The sequence below is a fragment of the Lissotriton helveticus genome, chromosome 11 (genome assembly GCF_964261635.1).
Source record: "Lissotriton helveticus chromosome 11, aLisHel1.1, whole genome shotgun sequence".
NCBI classification, from domain to species: Eukaryota; Metazoa; Chordata; class Amphibia; order Caudata; family Salamandridae; genus Lissotriton; species Lissotriton helveticus.
The window spans coordinates 52,200,274-52,219,474 of record NC_136072.1 but is presented as its reverse complement, the minus strand read 5'-3'; the positions used below and the strand labels follow the sequence as shown (position 1 = coordinate 52,219,474).

At 55.5% G+C, this 19,201-nt stretch overlaps 1 protein-coding gene across 1 annotated transcript in view; it reads right to left on the bottom strand.

Moving 5' to 3' along the window:
• The window catches only part of LOC144792858 (alkaline phosphatase-like), a 117,697-nt gene that overhangs the window by 86,743 nt on the left and 11,753 nt on the right, over positions 1-19,201 (bottom strand). The gene's annotated exons all lie outside the window — the stretch shown is intronic.

Sequence of the window (19,201 nt, the reverse complement as noted above, 5' to 3'; positions counted from 1 at the left end):
TTTAGCCCACTCTGCCACCCCAGTTCAGACATGGCCATATGCAAATCAGTCTGACCCTGTGCCTCATGGGAAAAGTCCAGCCCGAACTGCCAAGCCATGCCTTCCCTGGACCGGAAACAAGCTACCGAGGACCGGTTTCTGGCATTTCAGCCGTCTTCAGCCCGGCTTGCTTGAATCCAGTGGCAAAGTGAGCAAGGGACTCACGTCTGAGCATACCCTGCCAACTTATGGCGAACAAAGAAAAACCAAAGGAAATGATGGACGGAGCGTTGACAATACAAGCACTCACCCCCAGTCAACTGATCTGGGTTTAATCCATCACCATTCTTTAGCCCACTCTGCCACCCCAGTTCAGACATGGCCATATGCAAATCAGTCTGACCCTGTGCCTCATGGGAACAGTCCAGCCCGAACTGCCAAGCCATGCCTTCCCTGGACACAAGCTACCGAGGACCGGTTTCTGGCATTTTAGCCGTCTTCAGCCCGGCTTGCTTGAATCCAGTGGCAAAGTGAGCAAGGGACTCACGTCTGAGCATACCCTGCCAACTTATGGCGAACAAAGAAAAACCACCACCCCCTTTTGTACCGTATTCAGGATATAGGCATTCAACATGCCCTGTGCTTCTGGTTGGTTAGTTAGCCTGCCTTTCTAAATTCCTTTACTCTGATTGATCAAAACAGTCTATGTGTCCCGACTTTGTGTGCTTGATTCCCTTCCATCAGACATCACCAATTGTTTTTTGTGGTTGGCCATCTCTGGCCATCTGTTGCCTCCTTGCACCCCATTCAGTCATTGCTGCCGTCCTTCCTGGGCTGCTGCTTACATAATGCATTGTATTTTGGTAACTTTCCGACTTTAATACATTGTATTTGTTGTTCGCTCCGGCATGCTACACAGGCGCGCAACACTGCGTTGACTTTTGTGGCAATGGCATTGTATTTTAGTAACTTTACCAATCGTAACGCATTGTATTTGTTCAAGCTGACATGCCTCATCCCCCTGCATGACATTGCATTGACTTTCGTAGCAATGGTGGCACGCCGGATGGTTCCGGGAGGGGAGGGGAGGAAAATGGGAGCCTTCTTAAAACTCACAAAGCCATAATTTTTGTTTTAATTCTGTCTGCATGCAGGGAGTTGTGCCTTAACCCCTTGACCGTGGCGCAAATTCCACCGCGGTGCTGGGGAAATAATGAGTGGGCGGGGTTCGGACGGCCCCTGGCTGTCCTCCGCACACGCCCACTGTGACGTTGGATGCCCTGGGGCTGTCTGACATATGCAAGGGGTTAAGTGGATCCTCCCCAGCCCCCCAATAGAGGCAGAATGGATCCGATCAATACAAAAAATAGCGACTCTCGATCGGGCTACTAAGCTGGTTAAGAGAACAACATTTTGGGAAGTGTTGGATGACTGGTTTAAGGCACACGTTATCGATCCAACCCCCCAGTTGTGAAATATTCCCCCCCCCCGCACGACTTTTAAACTGGTTAAGACAACAACATTTGGGGAACTGAGAGACAAATGGTTTTAAGACACACCTCATTTACTAATCCCCTAGTTTTGAAATATTACCCTTGCACTGCTTCTTCCTTTTCTCCTGTTTTTCCTCTCCTCCTATTTGTCTCTTCTCCTTCTGTTTACATCTGAGAAAGCCACGTTCCAATGATTAGTAATATGCTATACAGGTTGCATTGGTTTGCGGGGTCACCCATTTTGCACCTGTTCAGTGGAGTCCGTTTTTTAGGTCTCGTGACCTATCAATGCGCATGCGCCTTGAGAGAAGCGAGACTATAGGGCTTTAAACAAAGTTTACCTAACTGTGGCGATTTGGTGCTGTGCCCGTGGCTTTTAGGTCAATGCGCAAGCGCATTGACCTAAAATGCGCGTGCACATCACCAAATCGCCGTCTGTTCCCTCAGCCGCACTCCTCCCACACCTTTGAAGTGAAGCTTAGCTTCACTTCAAAGGCCCCGGCTGCTTCACACCCTCATGCCGCTCTCCCCGCTCCGCCCCCTCCCCTGCCCGCCGTGTGCATTCTCCTCCCCCCCCTCCCCACAGCAATGCCCTCCGTCTTGTTTCCTTTCTTGTTTTTCTTTCAGGTGAGATATCTTTTCCATCATTTGCGATAATACAGTTCTCATATGCATTTTTTAATTATTAGCAGCATATACACAGGCGCCCCTTCGGCGCTTTTGCTCTCAACCCTACTATCCTGTCAGCCGCATCTCTATAAGTTACTCGAAGCATGGCCTGACATGTGCACAGCTTATTCCGGCACCACCATCCTGCCAGACGCTTCTGCTTTGTTCGCCCACCGCATGGCCCTATTTGTGCACATTTTACTTTCGTGCATACCCTTACCCGCAGCCTCTCCTTCCCCACTTCTGCCTTTTCGGGTCTCGCGCTCACCGCAGACCCCTTCACATGGCTCACACCCACCTTTTTTTCAGGTTACCATGCCATTCCCCACCTATCCCCCAGTCATTTCCGGGTAGGACGCGTGCACCCAGTGGACTCTCGGCCTTGGCCCGCTTATTCTGCCAGCCGCTTCTGCTTTGGTCGCCCACCGCATGGCCCCATTTGTGCACATTCACTTTCGTGCACACCCTTACCCGCAGCCTCTCCTTCCCGACTTCTGCCTTTTCGGGTCTCACACTCACCGCAGACCCCTTCACATGGCTCACACCCACATTTTTTTCAGGTTACCATGCCAGGTTACCTCACTCACCCTCAACCCCTCACCCTCACTCACCCTCAACCCCTCACCCTCACTCACCCTCAACCCCTCACCCTCAACCCCTCACCCTCACTCACCCTCACCCTCACTCACCCTCACCCTCAACCCCTCACCCTCACTCACCCTCAACCCCTCACCCTCACTCACCCTCAACCCCTCACCCTCACTCACCCTCACCCTCACCCTCACTCACCCTCACCCTCATTCACCCTCACCCTCATTCACCCTCACCCTCATTCACCCTCACCCTCATTCACCCTCACCCTCACTCACCCTCACTCACCCTCACCCTCACTCACCCCTCACCCTCACTCACCCTCAACCCCTCACCCTCAACCCCTCACTCACCCTCACTCTCACTCACCCTCAACCCCTCACCCTCACTCACCCTCACCCTCACTCACCCTCACCCACCCTCAACCCCTCACCCTCACTCACCCTCAACCCCTCACCCTCACCCTCACTCACCCTCACCCTCACTCACCCTCACCCTCACTCACCCTCACCCTCAACCCTTCACCCTCAACCCCTCACCCTCACCCTCACCCTCACTCACCCTCACTCACCCTCACCCTCATTCACCCTCACCCTCACTCACCCTCACCCTCACTCACCCTCACTCACCCCCTCACCCTCACTCACCCTCACCCTCACTCACCCTCACCCTCACTCACCCTCAACCCCTCACCCTCACTCACCCTCAACCCCTCACCCTCACTCACCCTCAACCCCTCACCCTCAACCCCTCACTCACCCTCACTCTCACTCACCCTCACTCACCCTCAACCCCTCACCCTCACTCACCCTCACCCTCACCCACCCTCACCCACCCTCAACCCCTCACCCTCACTCACCCTCAACCCCTCACCCTCACCCTCACTCACCCTCACCCTCACTCACCCTCACTCACCCTCACCCTCAACCCCTCACCCTCAACCCCTCACTCACCCTCACCCTCACTCACCCTCACCCTCACTCACCCTCAACCTCACTCACCCTCACTCACCCTCAACCCCTCACCCTCACCCACCCTCACCCTCAACCCTCACCCTCAACCCCTCACCCTCACTCACCCTCAACCCTTCACCCTCACTCACCCTCACTCACCCTCACCCTCACTCACCCTCACCCTCACCCTCACTCACCCTCACTCACCCTCACTCACCCTCACTCACCTCAACCCCTCACCCTCACTCACCCTCAACCCCTCACCCTCACTCACCCTCACCCACCCTCACTCACCCTCAACCCCTCACCCTCACTCACCCTCAACCCCTCACCCTCACTCACCCTCAACCCCTCACCCTCAACCCCTCACTCACACCCACCCTCACTCACCCTCAACCCCTCACTCACCCTCACTCACCCTCAACCCCTCACCCTCACTCACCCTCACCTTCACTCACCCTCAACCCCTCACCCTCAACCCCTCACCCTCAACCCCTCACCCTCAACCCCTCACCCTCAACCCCTCACCCTCACTCACCCTCAACCCCTCACCCTCACTCACCCTCAACCCCTCACCCTCAACCCCTCACCCTCAAAACAAGCACATAAATAAAAAATGTGTCCTTTACAATACCAATAGCTCAAACTTTCCTAATGCGAGACCTATTGCATTGCTGTGCTTCTCTCCCCTGCTGCACTCTCCTGCTCTCTAGAGATGTGGCCTAACGACCAGAGCTGCCATCTAAGTGACGTAAATACAAAACATGTTGCATTCCAAATGCTATAGGTGTCACATTCGCGAAAGTTATAACTATTGGCATTGTAAATGACAAAGCCATCAATTTAGCAATTTTAAAAACCAACAAATAAATAAAATATGTCATTTACAAGACCAATAACTCCAACTTTTCTAATGCGAGACCTATTGCATTTCCAATGCTTGTTTGACCGGGCAGGAGCTTCGTTGGCTCGCCCGGGATGTTCATTACATCCCCTCCTTGTGGAGAGACTGGGTACTCCTTGTCATAGTCGAAAAGATCTTCTTTGACATCCTAGCATGGACTGACAAATAAAATCAGCTAAAGCACGGCATGCTGCCATTGCTACAAAAGTTAATACATTTAAAAAAGAAAGGAAGGCGGATGTCGAATTTCTTTTCCATTTATTTACTTTGATAGCAATTGTGGCTTTAGCTTTAAACATCTAAAGCTAAAGCATGGTGTGACAAGATTGCTACAATAGCAAATAAACATCGGTAAAAAAAAGGTGGCCGCACAACTTTTTTTTTTCTATGAACTTTTGTAGCAATGGTGGCACGCTGCGCTTTAGCTTCAAATATCTAAAGCTAAAGTGTGGCGTGCCGCTATTGCTACAAAAGCCAATGAATAAAAAAAAAAAGGCGGGCGGATGCCGCATTTCTTTTCCATTTGCAAAAATAGCTTAACATTTAACTAATGCGAGAACTATCGCATTGCAAATGCCTGTTTTAAAACATGGGATATACCAGTAAATATCTTACTGTCTAGCTAAAAAAACAAATCAATCAAATACGTTGAGAAACTGCATTTTTTATTCTCCAGTCTTTCCACATCCAATTTGAAGAACCAGAGCCGGCGCTAAGCAGGGGCAGTGTGGGCAGCTGCCCCGGGCCCCGTAGTCAGCCCTCCAACTTGGGGCCCCGCACTGATGCAACAGTCAGACCAAGGCATGAAAAGTACCACCTTGCAAGTGCGCCACCTTAGGTGGCTTCCTTCCATGGCCTCACTGCTATGGTGTAGCAAGGGGAACTCCGAGGGGGGGGGGCCATTTCCAGTTGCAAAAAGACACATTCCTCAATTTTGTCCATTAATTAGGCCTCCACCCCCTCCCCCTCCCCCCCACGCACGGAGAGGCCCAGCTGGATAGCTATTGTGGGCTGTTTAGCTCCCTGGCTGTATTAACCCTCTCTGGAGATAAGCAACCCTCACACCGTGAACCCTTGATAAGGTGTTAAGAGGTGCTTGTAGGTGGCTGAGAGGGAGAAGCTGCAGCTTCAGGGGCATCTATTCAGATGCAAACAACCCTGAATGTGTCACATCTATGCAATTTAGAGGAGCCTCGCACATTCCCTTTCTGCCCGGGGCCCCAAAAATCCTAGAACTGGGCCTGTGAGTAACCTCTTACGTACGTCTTAATGGTTTTCTCTCTCTCTACTAGCGTAAGTAGTTAGGGTGAACAACTTGCATGGGTGCAAATTCAGGACTGTAAGTGTAAAAATTCAGGACAGAGAGTCAAAGTTCAGGACAAAAATTCAGGACAGAGGGTCAAAATTGAGGACAAAATTTCAAGAAAAAAGTTATGTTTTACAGACACATCAGAGGAAGTTGCGCGATAGTATAAAAGTAAGTAAATAGAAAACCACTTAAGTACAAGTCAAAATAAGTTTTATATTAGATTGAGACAATCGTGTACTTCGTGTAATGCGGCACGCATAGGTGAACTGAAGGGAGGATTGCTGTGATGAACCCACTATAGGGAACGCATTATGGGTGTTTCAGCAAGTGGAACTTAAAATATGAAATCTGACTTTGCTTATTGGAGCTTCACAGAGAGTTGCACTAGCTGACGGAAGTCACAAAGGTGCTTTTCCCTGCAGCTTTCTTAAAGAATGCACTGTCCATACACTATTACATAGTTTATTTTTGACGCCTTGCCTATTGCTACAAACACAATATACATCTCAAGCACAGCTCATGGTACTATGAGGCTCTCCCTAAAACCTTAAACAAAACATACAAACAATAACAATTATGTTGGACTTGGCCTTTTCCCCCCAACCTTTTTCGCTTTTGACCCCCCTAACTTGAATGTCTCCCCCATGGGATTAAACCTGTATAGGCCATGAGTGGTGTGAGACCCCTTGTTGAAAATGTAATGTTGTTAAATGGTGTACAGAAAATATCCCCCATTTTGAAAATGTACCTGACTAAAATGTACTGTGATTTTAAAATGGATGCCATGGCCCTGGGTAGTGCCACCTGACTGCGTTAGGTTGGCGGTCTAGTTAATATTACCCAGCTACCCCTAGCTTTTGGAGGGAAAGCCTGGCACCCAGGGTGCTCACCCCCTCCCCTAGAACCAGTTTAGGCTAGATGTGCCAACATTCTAGAAGGTCCTGGCACTGCCTGGGAGGAGGGTATAAATAGGGTGAAGTGTCACCAGAGAGTCAGTCAGCGCAGGGACAAGGAAGAGAGGGGACCTGCTGTGAGGTGCTACCGCCACATGGGCCTGTGAGCTGGGCCCTGCACCCCTAGAACCCCCCCTCTGCTCTCCCCATGGGCCCCTGACAAGGGAGGGCCCCTGACTAGGTCCCTGTCACAGTTGGGATCTTGAACCATGCCAGCGCCGCGCTGAAAGAGCACTGGGAAGGGAAGGAGCTAATTGGATTCCCCCCAGGAGGTGAGGAGTTTGCCCCTGAGGAACTGCAGTGGGACTGTCTACCCCCTCTGGAGGAGCTGTGGCCCCCCTTGGAAGCGCTGGGTCGTGTGGAGCCGCCTGAGGAGGATTGTGCCCCAAGGGACTGTGCCCTGCGATTGGTGTGGCCCCCGAAGTGCTGTTGGCCCTGAGGACTGTGTGGGCTGAGGGAGGAGCTGTCCTCCGAGAAAAGCGCCCCCTTCCAGTGATAGCGCTGTGCCTGCTGTGTGGCCTGAGGAAGTTGCTGACTGATTAGCGCTGAGGGAGCTTACCCCTCGTTGTGGCGCGCGCTCTGCGTGGTGGAAAACGCTGTTCCTGAGGAGACTGTGGCAAGGAGCAGTGCGCTGTGAATAGCGCCATTCTCCTGAGGAGAATCATGCTGGAGGAGCCTACCCTCGTGTCAGCGCGCTGTCGGCTTTATAAATAATTAATTTAAGAAGGGAGCCTACCCCTTGTCCTTGCCACGCGCTGCGTGGCAGCGCCGGAATCCGCCGCCGCCGTGAGGAGACCCCCCCCTTGTGGGGTGTGCAACGTTGCGGCGGCCCCCGATGTGAGGAGAGGGCCGCCGGAGTAGAGAAAGGGCCGCGCTGGGCCCGAGAAGCCAGCCTCGACCTGCCCATGTGACGGGGGCGTCCGGCCGCGTCATTGGCCCGCCCCCGCCAAAGCCGCGCAGGGATTGGTCGCCTGCCCGGGCGGCCGGGAAGACAGGAAGAAGCGGAAGACTAGCCCCGGGTCCCCGTGAGGGAGGGAGGACCCGGGTGAAGCTTCGGTGCAGGGCTCCCGTGGTCAGGAGGGAGCCCTGTGAAGGACGACCGGAGAGGGAGGCCACCCCGCCGGTGAGTGCCCCGGGCCGGAGAGAGGGGCCCGGGAGGAAGGAGGAAGAGCGCCGGTGTCGGCGGGGCTCTCGTGAAGAGAGGAGCCCTGCGCGAAGGGTGACAGCTGCCTGCACTAGGCCCCCGCACCCGAAGGAGCCGGCAGTCTCACGAAGGCCGCTTTGAAGTCCCGGGTCCTCGTGAGAGAGGAGGGACCCGGGGAAGTAGAGGAAGAGCCCCGCCTGTTCCCCATGCCGGCTGCCAGCTGACCGTGGTGAGGGGAGAAAAGTTCCCTTTGCGTGCGCTACGCCAGGGGGCCTCTAGGCACGTTGTCGGTGCCTGGCCTCTTCGCCTTGCAGCCTGGGTCCCCACCAGATAAGAGGGGCCTATGAAAAGGCCGCGTGGAGCCTCCGGATCGCCACCCCCCCCCTGGATAAAGGGGGCAGCAGTGTGGATGGAGCCCGGAGTCAGAAACCAGGAGTAACCGGTGAGTGGGGCCTATGAAGAGGGTGGAGAGGGCAGCGGGGCACAGGGTCGGTGCTCGCCCCCACCCATGACTTGTACATTGAAGCCACCTTGTGATAGGGCCCAAGGTGGTAGGTGCGTCCAGTTCGGACAGTATAGGTGGACCCTGGAGTGGGCAGTCATCTGAAGAGTGAATTGACAATGATGCCTAGTGGTTGCCTGTCACCTGTGGTGCATAGGGTCCCAGATAGGTCGTGGAGCTCATGTACAGGTGCCCCGGTCCCTAGAGGTTAGGCTTAACATTCAATCTATATGTTATGCCCCGAGGAGGGTTTACCCTATGTTGAGGTTCGTAGGCCTAAGGTTCTATACCCCGTGGGTTATTATTTCCCCTAAGGTGACCCTAGAAGAGTTCATGCCTCACAAGCTACGCCTGATGTTCATACCCCGAGGTTGTTGGTAGAGGGAGCCTAGCTATTCCCTTACAGGTGTTTCCTGAGCTTTAAGGAGGGCCCCTACCTGATGTTAATGCTAGGCGATGTATGTTCCGCCTGATGTTTGATACACCTAGCCAGGTGACATGTCTAATGAGATGCCATAGTTACCTGTTGCCAGATGGTCCCTGAGGTTAGGCCTGGCTCTTAGGTTACTGTTTATACGTTGATGGTGAGGCCACTTTCCTACCTAATGGTTAATTGCATGCTTTTGTGCCACCGTGCAGGTGATTGTGCCTTTTATTACAGGTGCTCCTATTTATGAGGTACTATGATGCCCTGATGTTTTCTTTTACAGGGGTTGGGTTGGCGTGATTGTGCATGATATATATATCTATGCTAATGTGGTATTTTGCATTTACAGCCTTCCCTGTAGGATGAGAGTCTGAGTTGGGCCCGCCAGATTGGGCTCCAGATCTAATGACAATTTTAACCCATCCTTTTTCCCTTACAGCATGGACTTTGGACTCAACCCTTTTTATCCCATGTAAATAATCCCCCTCTGAAGTACTTGGCTCTGGTGCCAGTTGGCGCCGTGTTATGATGACACTGTTAATGCATTTTTGCCTTGCAGGTTGGAGATACTAAACTGCTTAATTTTCCAACTCAAATTGGTGTCCTGCCTCTTTTGTAGTGTGCCTGGTGGGTTGACTGAGGGTACTGCGTGAGTGCTTCACATGTCCTCAAAGTTTGGCCTGCCCGCTTGATGCCATGCTACCCCCTTTGAGACTTGGGCAACCCCCATTTCCAACATTTGGTGGCAGAGCGGTGGGATAGGACTTGTGTTTGCGCAGTACCACAGCGGCCACGGGTTACACTGCAAATAGAGCTTTGGATGTAATCCGAGCCTTGTTGTGGGGATTATTGCTGTTTGGCTGAATATTGTTTTTGATTGCTTCCTCCTGAAGAGTGTTCTGAACTGTCCCCTTGTTCCACTGGGAGGGTGTGTCCCGGGTGTACCTCGCCACGATGGGGTTGATTTACCAGGAAGTGGAACTGATGGAGTACACCGAACAGGAGGTGATAGACTTCCTCCTGGAGAGAGGGATACCCCCAGTAGGGAACATTAGGAGGAATTTGTTTCTCTATGAGGCCCTCAAGAGGGGAGAGCCCTTAGAGATTGATGGGGACTTGTCTGACTACCCCCCCGAAGTTTTGAAGGGTCAGTGGGTTAGAGACCAGAGAGAGGGCTCCCCATCCAGAACCCTGGGAGGTAATTGCTCCGATGAGGAGGAGGAAGAGTCTAGCAGGGCAGAGACGCCAGTAGCTGTGGAGGACACCGAAGATAGGGAGTCTCGCACTGGGTCCAGTCCCGGGGGCACTGCCCCATCCCTTTCCCTGTCCCCAGAAGAGTGGGTAGATAGGAGAGAAGAGAGGGAGCATCAGCTGGCGCTGGCAAAGCTCAGGCATGCCGAGGGCTTAGCGCAGCTGAGGGTAGAAGAGCAGCGATTAGAGACTGAAAAAGTCCTAGCGCTGGAGAGGATGGCGGAGGCGGAGAGGGCCTTCGCCAGGGAGAGATCAGCTCAGGTGGGTAGGTTGTCGCCTGAGAGTGGTTTTAGGAGTCTGGATTCACCGAAGAGGGTGGGATCCAGTGGTGGCAGCGAGTGTAGGTCCAGTGCAAGGAGTCCCACTCCCGAAGCCCAAGAGACTGTGCCTGATTCCCCGGAAGAGGAGGACGGGTTAGTATTTAGGGGCAGGGGAAAGCTGTTCCATCAGTCCTGGGGAGAGTTCGAGGAGGAGTGTTGGACTGTACTGGAGGATTGGGTGGTGAGGAGAGCAGTGGAGGATTGGGAAGGGCTGTGCCATGCCGTTATCCGGGAGCACATGCTGAGGAGTTGTTTCCCAAGACTGCGTCACCATCTGTTGCGGTGCGGGTTCTCAGACCCCAGGGAACTTGCACGGGAGGCAGACCTCTGGGTAAGTGCCAGAGCGTCTGGGAAGGCTGAGGGAAGTGATCCTGAAGGGAGTGAGACGGGGAGGTGTCCCGAGATGCCCCAGCTGTGGTCACCGGGCCTGGAGTGTTCTTTAAGAGAACCCCAGGTTGGGAGTCTAGGCTGTCCCGATGTGTCATCCAGAGGAAGGGATCCCCTCATGTCAGGAGGACCCGGAGCATCAATAATTGGAGCTCCAGTGGTTCGGGGGTCTGACCAGTCACAGGGTTTAGATCCTGGACTGGGGTTCCAGGTTAAGGGGTTGCCTGACCTGGAGGGTGGGGTACCTGTAATTCAGGTCCCTACCAATTTGACTCCCAGGGGTACTACTCCCAGTGGGAGGGTGCGGAACTCTGGGAGGGGGTGCAGAGAGAGGAAGGTCTCTTCTCTGTCACCGGCTCAGCCACAGGGCGCAGATCCTGGGTTGGGTGGCCAGGGACAGGGGTTGCCTGCCCTGGTGGGAGGGATCTCTGTAACCAGAGTCCCCCCGGAAGTAACTCCCAGGGGTACTTCTCGGGGTAGGAGGGTGCGGAACTCTGGGAGGGGGTGCAGGGAGAGGGAGGACTCGCCCCTGTCACCAGTTCAGCCTGTGGGTTTCGACTCCAGGTTGGGGAGAGAGTTGTGTGAGGGTGTCCCCAGGCGTAGGAGATGGAGGAACCCTAGGAGGAGAAGTAGGGGGAGGAGAGCCTCGCCCCTAAGGGCTGGTCAGTCTGAGGGTGTAGACCCCAGATGGGTGGACCAGTGGCAATTTGGAGAGAGAAGAGTGGTCCAAGAGAATTACAAGCCTGAGGCTAGAGCCTCCCACTCTAGGAAGGAGAGACATCCCACTAGGGAACACCAGTGGGGTGGTTTTGTTGGTGAAGGGAGGGTTGCGAAAGAGAACCATTGGGTTCCAGAGTGGAGGAGAGACTGCAGGTGCTCCTGTAGTTGCAGGCCTGCGTCCACCTTTTTCCGCCCCAAGCAGGGAAGCCCATCAAGGCATTGATCAGTCTACCCTGGCTTTTGGCTGGGGGGGAGTCGTGTTGGACTTGGCCTTTTCCCCCCAAAATTTTTCGCTTTTGACCCCCCTAACTTGAATGTCTCCCCCATGGGATTAAACCTGTATAGGCCATGAGTGGTGTGAGACCCCTTGTTGAAAATGTAATGTTGTTAAATGGTGTACAGAAAATATCCCCCATTTTGAAAATGTACCTGACTAAAATGTACTGTGATTTTAAAATGGATGCCATGGCCCTGGGTAGTGCCACCTGACTGCGTTAGGTTGGCGGTCTAGTTAATATTACCCAGCTACCCCTAGCTTTTGGAGGGAAAGCCTGGCACCCAGGGTGCTCACCCCCTCCCCTAGAACCAGTTTAGGCTAGATGTGCCAACATTCTAGAAGGTCCTGGCACTGCCTGGGAGGAGGGTATAAATAGGGTGAAGTGTCACCAGAGAGTCAGTCAGCGCAGGGACAAGGAAGAGAGGGGACCTGCTGTGAGGTGCTACCGCCACATGGGCCTGTGAGCTGGGCCCTGCACCCCTAGAACCCCCCATCTGCTCTCCCCATGGGCCCCTGACAAGGGAGGGCCCCTGACTAGGTCCCTGTCACAGTTGGGATCTTGAACCATGCCAGCGCCGCGCTGAAAGAGCACTGGGAAGGGAAGGAGCTAATTGGATTCCCCCCAGGAGGTGAGGAGTTTGCCCCTGAGGAACTGCAGTGGGACTGTCTACCCCCTCTGGAGGAGCTGTGGCCCCCCTTGGAAGCGCTGGGTCGTGTGGAGCCGCCTGAGGAGGATTGTGCCCCAAGGGACTGTGCCCTGCGATTGGTGTGGCCCCCGAAGTGCTGTTGGCCCTGAGGACTGTGTGGGCTGAGGGAGGAGCTGTCCTCCGAGAAAAGCGCCCCCTTCCAGTGATAGCGCTGTGCCTGCTGTGTGGCCTGAGGAAGTTGCTGACTGATTAGCGCTGAGGGAGCTTACCCCTCGTTGTGGCGCGCGCTCTGCGTGGTGGAAAACGCTGTTCCTGAGGAGACTGTGGCAAGGAGCAGTGCGCTGTGAATAGCGCCATTCTCCTGAGGAGAATCATGCTGGAGGAGCCTACTCTCGTGTCAGCGCGCTGTCGGCTTTATAAATAATTAATTTAAGAAGGGAGCCTACCCCTTGTCCTTGCCACGCGCTGCGTGGCAGCGCCGGAATCCGCCGCCGCCGTGAGGAGACCCCCCCCTTGTGGGGTGTGCAACGTTGCGGCGGCCCCCGATGTGAGGAGAGGGCCGCCGGAGTAGAGAAAGGGCCGCGCTGGGCCCGAGAAGCCAGCCTCGACCTGCCCATGTGACGGGGGCGTCCGGCCGCGTCATTGGCCCGCCCCCGCCAAAGCCGCGCAGGGATTGGTCGCCTGCCCGGGCGGCCGGGAAGACAGGAAGAAGCGGAAGACTAGCCCCGGGTCCCCGTGAGGGAGGGAGGACCCGGGTGAAGCTTCGGTGCAGGGCTCCCGTGGTCAGGAGGGAGCCCTGTGAAGGACGACCGGAGCGGGAGGCCACCCCGCCGGTGAGTGCCCCGGGCCGGAGAGAGGGGCCCGGGAGGAAGGAGGAAGAGCGCCGGTGTCGGCGGGGCTCTCGTGAAGAGAGGAGCCCTGCGCGAAGGGTGACAGCTGCCTGCACTAGGCCCCCGCACCCGAAGGAGCCGGCAGTCTCACGAAGGCCGCTTTGAAGTCCCGGGTCCTCGTGAGAGAGGAGGGACCCGGGGAAGTAGAGGAAGAGCCCCGCCTGTTCCCCATGCCGGCTGCCAGCTGACCGTGGTGAGGGGAGAAAAGTTCCCTTTGCGTGCGCTACGCCAGGGGGCCTCTAGGCACGTTGTCGGTGCCTGGCCTCTTCGCCTTGCAGCCTGGGTCCCCACCAGATAAGAGGGGCCTATGAAAAGGCCGCGTGGAGCCTCCGGATCGCCACCCCCCCCCTGGATAAAGGGGGCAGCAGTGTGGATGGAGCCCGGAGTCAGAAACCAGGAGTAACCGGTGAGTGGGGCCTATGAAGAGGGTGGAGAGGGCAGCGGGGCACAGGGTCGGTGCTCGCCCCCACCCATGACTTGTACATTGAAGCCACCTTGTGATAGGGCCCAAGGTGGTAGGTGCGTCCAGTTCGGACAGTATAGGTGGACCCTGGAGTGGGCAGTCATCTGAAGAGTGAATTGACAATGATGCCTAGTGGTTGCCTGTCACCTGTGGTGCATAGGGTCCCAGATAGGTCGTGGAGCTCATGTACAGGTGCCCCGGTCCCTAGAGGTTAGGCTTAACATTCAATCTATATGTTATGCCCCGAGGAGGGTTTACCCTATGTTGAGGTTCGTAGGCCTAAGGTTCTATACCCCGTGGGTTATTATTTCCCCTAAGGTGACCCTAGAAGAGTTCATGCCTCACAAGCTACGCCTGATGTTCATACCCCGAGGTTGTTGGTAGAGGGAGCCTAGCTATTCCCTTACAGGTGTTTCCTGAGCTTTAAGGAGGGCCCCTACCTGATGTTAATGCTAGGCGATGTATGTTCCGCCTGATGTTTGATACACCTAGCCAGGTGACATGTCTAATGAGATGCCATAGTTACCTGTTGCCAGATGGTCCCTGAGGTTAGGCCTGGCTCTTAGGTTACTGTTTATACGTTGATGGTGAGGCCACTTTCCTACCTAATGGTTAATTGCATGCTTTTGTGCCACCGTGCAGGTGATTGTGCCTTTTATTACAGGTGCTCCTATTTATGAGGTACTATGATGCCCTGATGTTTTCTTTTACAGGGGTTGGGTTGGCGTGATTGTGCATGATATATATATCTATGCTAATGTGGTATTTTGCATTTACAGCCTTCCCTGTAGGATGAGAGTCTGAGTTGGCCCCGCCAGATTGGGCTCCAGATCTAATGACAATTTTAACCCATCCTTTTTCCCTTACAGCATGGACTTTGGACTCAACCCTTTTTATCCCATGTAAATAATCCCCCTCTGAAGTACTTGGCTCTGGTGCCAGTTGGCGCCGTGTTATGATGACACTGTTAATGCATTTTTGCCTTGCAGGTTGGAGATACTAAACTGCTTAATTTTCCAACTCAAATTGGTGTCCTGCCTCTTTTGTAGTGACTGGTGGGTTGACTGAGGGTACTGCGTGAGTGCTTCACATGTCCTCAAAGTTTGGCCTGCCCGCTTGATGCCATGCTACCCCCTTTGAGACTTGGGCAACCCCCATTTCCAACATTTGGTGGCAGAGCGGTGGGATAGGACTTGTGTTTACGCAGTACCACAGCGGCCGCGGGTTACACTGCAAATAGAGCTTTGGATGTAATCCGAGCCTTGTTGTGGGGATTATTGCTGTTTGGCTGAATATTGTTTTTTGATTGCTTCCTCCTGAAGAGTGTTCTGAACTGTCCCCTTGTTCCACTGGGAGGGTGTGTCCCGGGTGTACCTCGCCACGATGGGGTTGATTTACCAGGAAGTGGAACTGATGGAGTACACCGAACAGGAGGTGATAGACTTCCTCCTGGAGAGAGGGATACCCCCAGTAGGGAACATTAGGAGGAATTTGTTTCTCTATGAGGCCCTCAAGAGGGGAGAGCCCTTAGAGATTGATGGGGACTTGTCTGACTACCCCCCCGAAGTTTTGAAGGGTCAGTGGGTTAGAGACCAGAAAGAGGGCTCCCCATCCAGAACCCTGGGAGGTAATTGCTCCGATGAGGAGGAGGAAGAGTCTAGCAGGGCAGAGACGCCAGTAGCTGTGGAGGACACCGAAGATAGGGAGTCTCGCACTGGGTCCAGTCCCGGGGGCACTGCCCCATCCCTTTCCCTGTCCCCAGAAGAATGGGTAAATAGGAGAGAAGAGAGGGAGCATCAGCTGGCGCTGGCAAAGCTCAGGCATGCCGAGGGCTTAGCGCAGCTGAGGGTAGAAGAGCAGCGACTAGAGACTGAAAAAGTCCTAGCGCTGGAGAGGATGGCGGAGGCGGAGAGGGCCTTCGCCAGGGAGAGATCAGCTCAGGTGGGTAGGTTGTCCCCTGAGAGTGGTTTTAGGAGTCTGGATTCACCGAAGAGGGTGGGATCCAGTGGTGGCAGCGAGTGTAGCTCCAGTGCAAGGAGTCCCACTCCCGAAGCCCAAGAGACTGTGCCTGATTCCCCGGAAGAGGAGGACGGGTTAGTATTTAGGGGCAGGGGAAAGCTGTTCCATCAGTCCTGGGGAGAGTTCGAGGAGGAGTGTTGGACTGTACTGGAGGATTGGGTGGTGAGGAGAGCAGTGGAGGATTGGGAAGGGTTGTGCCATGCCGTTATCCGGGAGCACATGCTGAGGAGTTGTTTCCCAAGACTGCGTCACCATCTGTTGCGGTGCGGGTTCTCAGACCCCAGGGAACTTGCACGGGAGGCAGACCTCTGGGTAAGTGCCAGAGCGTCTGGGAAGGCTGAGGGAAGTGATCCTGAAGGGAGTGAGACGGGGAGGTGTCCCGAGATGCCCCAGCTGTGGTCACCGGGCCTGGAGTGTTCTTTAAGAGAACCCCAGGTTGGGAGTCTAGGCTGTCCCGATGTGTCATCCAGAGGAAGGGATCCCCTCATGTCAGGAGGACCCGGAGCATCAATAATTGGAGCTCCAGTGGTTCAGGGGTCTGACCAATCACAGGGTTTAGATCCTGGACTGGGGTTCCAGGTTAAGGGGTTGCCTAACCTGGAGGGTGGGGTACCTGTAATCCAGGTCCCTACCAATTTGACTCCCAGGGGTACTACTCCCAGTGGGAGGGTGCGGAACTCTGGGAGGGGGTGCAGAGAGAGGAAGGTCTCTTCTCTGTCACCGGCTCAGCCACAGGGCGCAGATCCTGGGTTGGGTGGCCAGGGTCAGGGGTTGCCTGCCCTGGTGGGAGGGATCTCTGTAACCAGAGTCCCCCCGGAAGTAACTCCCAGGGGTACTTCTCCGGGTAGGAGGGTGCGGAACTCTGGGAGGGGGTGCAGGGAGAGGGAGGACTCGCCCCTGTCACCAGTTCAGCCTGTGGGTTTCGACTCCAGGTTGGGAAGAGAGTTGTGTGAGGGTGTCCCCAGGCGTAGGAGATGGAGGAACCCTAGGAGGAGAAGTAGGGGGAGGAGAGCCTCGCCCCTAAGGGCTGGTCAGTCTGAGGGTGTAGACCCCAGATGGGTGGACCAGTGGCAATTTGGAGAGAGAAGAGTGGTCCAAGAGAATTACAAGCCTGAGGCTAGAGCCTCCCACTCTAGGAAGGAGAGACATCCCACTAGGGAACACCAGTGGGGTGGTTTTGTTGGTGAAGGGAGGGTTGCGAAAGAGAACCATTGGGTTCCAGAGTGGAGGAGAGACTGCAGGTGCTCCTGTAGTTGCAGGCCTGCGTCCACCTTTTTCCGCCCCAAGCAGGGAAGCCCATCAAGGCATTGATCAGTCTACCCTGGCTTTTGGCTGGGGGGGAGTCGTGTTGGACTTGGCCTTTTCCCCCCAAAATTTTTCGCTTTTGACCCCCCTAACTTGAATGTCTCCCCCATGGGATTAAACCTGTATAGGCCATGAGTGGTGTGAGACCCCTTGTTGAAAATGTAATGTTGTTAAATGGTGTACAGAAAATATCCCCCATTTTGAAAATGTACCTGACTAAAATGTACTGTGATTTTAAAATGGATGCCATGGCCCTGGGTAGTGCCACCTGACTGCGTTAGGTTGGCGGTCTAGTTAATATTACCCAGCTACCCCTAGCTTTTGGAGGGAAAGCCTGGCACCCAGGGTGCTCACCCCCTCCCCTAGAACCAGTTTAGGCTAGATGTGCCAACATTCTAGAAGGTCCTGGCACTGCCTGGGAGGAGGGTATAAATAGGGTGAAGTGTCACCAGAGAGTCAGTCAGCGCAGGGACAAGGAAGAGAGGGGACCTGCTGTGAGGTGCTACCGCCACATGGGCCTGTGAGCTGGGCCCTGCACCCCTAGAACCCCCCCTCTGCTCTCCCCATGGGCCCCTGACAAGGGAGGGCCCCTGACTAGGTCCCTGTCACAGTTGGGATCTTGAACCATGCCAGCGCCGCGCTGAAAGAGCACTGGGAAGGGAAGGAGCTAATTGGATTCCCCCCAGGAGGTGAGGAGTTTGCCCCTGAGGAACTGCAGTGGGACTGTCTACCCCCTCTGGAGGAGCTGTGGCCCCCCTTGGAAGCGCTGGGTCGTGTGGAGCCGCCTGAGGAGGATTGTGCCCCAAGGGACTGTGCCCTGCGATTGGTGTGGCCCCCGAAGTGCTGTTGGCCCTGAGGACTGTGTGGGCTGAGGGAGGAGCTGTCCTCCGAGAAAAGCGCCCCCTTCCAGTGATAGCGCTGTGCCTGCTGTGTGGCCTGAGGAAGTTGCTGACTGATTAGCGCTGAGGGAGCTTACCCCTCGTTGTGGCGCGCGCTCTGCGTGGTGGAAAACGCTGTTCCTGAGGAGACTGTGGCAAGGAGCAGTGCGCTGTGAATAGCGCCATTCTCCTGAGGAGAATCATGCTGGAGGAGCCTACCCTCGTGTCAGCGCGCTGTCGGCTTTATAAATAATTAATTTAAGAAGGGAGCCTACCCCTTGTCCTTGCCACGCGCTGCGTGGCAGCGCCGGAATCCGCCGCCGCCGTGAGGAGACCCCCCCCCCTTGTGGGGTGTGCAACGTTGCGGCGGCCCCCGATGTGAGGAGAGGGCCGCCGGAGTAGAGAAAGGGCCGCGCTGGGCCCGAGAAGCCAGCCTCGACCTGCCCATGTGACGGGGCGTCCGGCCGCGTCATTGGCCCGCCCCCGCCAAAGCCGCGCAGGGATTGGTCGCCTGCCCGGGCGGCCGGGAAGACAGGAAGAAGCGGAAGACTAGCCCCGGGTCCCCGTGAGGGAGGGAGGACCCGGGTGAAGCTTCGGTGCAGGGCTCCCGTGGTCAGGGGGGAGCCCTGTGAAGGACGACCGGAGAGGGAGGCCACCCCGCCGGTGAGTGCCCCGGGCCGGAGAGAGGGGCCCGGGAGGAAGGAGGAAGAGCGCCGGTGTCGGCGGGGCTCTCGTGAAGAGAGGAGCCCTGCGCGAAGGGTGACAGCTGCCTGCACTAGGCCCCCGCACCCGAAGGAGCCGGCAGTCTCACGAAGGCCGCTTTGAAGTCCCGGGTCCTCGTGAGAGAGGAGGGACCCGGGGAAGTAGAGGAAGAGCCCCGCCTGTTCCCCATGCCGGCTGCCAGCTGACCGTGGTGAGGGGAGAAAAGTTCCCTTTGCGTGCGCTACGCCAGGGGGCCTCTAGGCACGTTGTCGGTGCCTGGCCTCTTCGCCTTGCAGCCTGGGTCCCCACCAGATAAGAGGGGCCTATGAAAAGGCCGCGTGGAGCCTCCGGATCGCCACCCCCCCCCCCCCCTGGATAAAGGGGGCAGCAGTGTGGATGGAGCCCGGAGTCAGAAACC